Source organism: Hipposideros armiger, unplaced genomic scaffold (assembly GCF_001890085.2).
Source record: "Hipposideros armiger isolate ML-2016 unplaced genomic scaffold, ASM189008v1 scaffold_105, whole genome shotgun sequence".
NCBI lineage: Eukaryota > Metazoa > Chordata > Mammalia > Chiroptera > Hipposideridae > Hipposideros > Hipposideros armiger.
Genome location: NW_017731455.1, coordinates 2,067,563 through 2,070,279, shown reverse-complemented (window position 1 = coordinate 2,070,279; position 2,717 = coordinate 2,067,563).

Genomic DNA, 2,717 nt, shown 5'->3' with positions numbered 1-2,717 from the left:
TTCGAATGTCTTATTCCTTTGATTGTTCCTGCCTCTCCTTTTCTAACTTAGCGCTAGCATTTCCTCTCGCAAAGTGTGTGCAGTCCTTACAGGTGGCATATGTGACTTTGCCTAATTCAGTTGGAGTGGCCGATATCTGGATACAATTTCACAGCAAAGCTGTGAAATCTCCTGATTTGATTTGATTATGATATTAACAACCGGAACTAATACAGAAACACTGTGAATAACAAGAAGCTTGACGTTTATGAAGCCTTGGAAAAGGGGCCCTTGCCAGCCCTGCCCAGTGGGTCCTGCAGGGGCTGAACATACAGATGAAGTGCAGATGGAGACACCCACGTGCAGCAAGACAGGTTGGGAGGAGTAAGCAAACCTAGTTCTCTCGAAGCAAAGTGGTGGCACTTTGCACCCCAAGGCAGTAGTACTTCTCAATAGTAGCTGACTGTTAGAATCACCTAACAGTTTTTAAATACAGATGCCTAGGCAACTGATTTAACTGGGACTTATCTAAGGGGTGGGAAGGTAATCACAGTAAGATCAATTACAGACCTTCTCTGTGACTGATATATAAACACAAAGAAGAAGCTTCTCTCTGTTGGCTTTGCAAAGCTGAGTTTGCAGGCAGCCAAGTTCCCATCAAATAGAAATGGCCTGCTAGGAGCAGAAAGACCAAGCTGACATGTAAGGTGATGCAGAAATGAACAGGGATAAGAAAAAGATACACAGAGCCAGTACATACCCAGTGGTACTGAATATCTGGTTCTGGTTCTTGCATCTTGTTCTTTAATTTTTTTGAGAGGCATTCCAAACAATGAAGGCTGGTAAGTCCTCCCCATACTTGATTGAGCTTGATTAATAACTGAGATCTCCGATGGATCCAATGTGTGGATTAGGGATCTCAGGGGGCAGAGAAGGAGCCCAGAGGACTAAAAGCGAAGACCAGAAAAAGATGGCCACGAGCTCTCCTGGAAGGGCGAACCAGTGAGAAGGCGCCCCCTTGAAGAGCGCACATCCCCTCGAGGCTGAACTGGAAACCTGGAAAAGAGAACCCTGGTCCTTCACTGCCACAGGCAGGTTATGTGACCTCTGGTTTCTTTATCTGGAAAATAAGGGGGCTGAAAAGCTATATTTTTATCAATATACATTCCAAGTCGAGTTAGTAAAGCTGTTTACCTCCCTTTTCTTTAAGAAATGGAGGGTGGAGTTTGCTCTCCCTTATGTTATGGGCTGAAGTCTGAGCTCTAGCCTTTCCTTTCCTTGCCTCTGCCTCTAACATCTCTTCTCTCCAGTGCATTCTTATTCTGCTGGTGTTGTCTTCTAAACAGCCCAGCCCATGACTCAGCTCCATTCACAAACCTTTGGTGGTGCCCCATCGGCTTCAGAGAGAAGCCTCTGTGCCTTACCCTTGACATTGGGGGCTCTCTAATTCTAGACTCATCCACCCTCTTCTGAGCCTCATGGAATTACAAAGCTGCTGAGACCATATGGGTTATTTAATCTAACTCCCTTACTCCAATGGAGCTAGCTGCCCGCCTCACAGAGCTTGCCTTCTCCTAGTGAGTCAAGTTCACTCATCCCTGAGCCTTTGCTTCCATCATCCCTTGCTTGGCACACCTTCTTTTTACTACTACTTCCCAAAGCTGTTAAGATGTTAAGAGCCACCTTTTATGTCCGAGGCTCTCGGCAGATGAACTGCTCTCTCCCTGTTATGCCCCTAGTGCTTCGTGTGGCGCCAGGAGGCTTTATTTCATTTTTCTCTGGGTTATATAGGTTTATCTCTTTTCCTTCAGCACAGGAAGCTCCCTCAGGACAGAGATTTGTACCAGCCATCTCTAAAACCTGAATGTCTCCCACAGTGCACTCAGTCAAGGAACAGTTGCTGGGCCCACAAGGTTTATGAGGGTGTTCATCAGAGGTTCCCTGTCAAAGGCCCCCAAGTCCTCATGCTGAGCGCCTCTCCCACACAAGCCCTCTCAGAAGCACAGCGTAATTGGGATGAGCTCTCCCAAGAATGCTAATATTTCTGACTCATTTAGCCTCGTGCAGGTCAATATTTTTGAAACCCATCATACCTTGGAAAGCACCGTGTGTTGAAATTAGGTGATTTAATTAGCTTTTACATTCTGGTGACACAGAGTCTATCTTTTGGGGAGGCGGCTGGATGAAGGTGGGATGGGGTGAGGAAGTCTGGGTGCTCATGAGGTTGTATTATGTGCATTAGAAGATAAAGCAGGGACAGTGCTTGGCATGTTTTCATGCTGTGTCCTTTCCTCCATCTGAGCCAGGATTGTGCTAGAATCAGTCAGTTATATTTGCCTTAAAATTAAGCCACAGGGTTGCTGAATCCAGAGGCTTGATTTACTTAAAACGTGTCGCAACAGCAGTCATTTTTTTTGGGGTGGCAGGCATGTGTCTTGGCCACCAGGGCTGTGCTGAGGTCTCCCTGGTCCCTATCTGAGACTACCCACACTCCCTGCACGCTGAAGTTGGCATTCTGAGCAGGTCCCACCAGTGCCGAAAGGACCATCAAAAAGACTTTTCCCATATACTGTGTGTGCCCTCATTACCAAGATGAAAGCTGGGTACCCGAGTGTGAGAGCATGCATGCACACCCCTCACATCCATCACCCTCTCCCCCTTCCACAGAGCCTACCCTATACCCTAATTAAGCCACCTGGTCCCCAAGGGAATTCATTTTTAGGAGAGAATCTATTTTT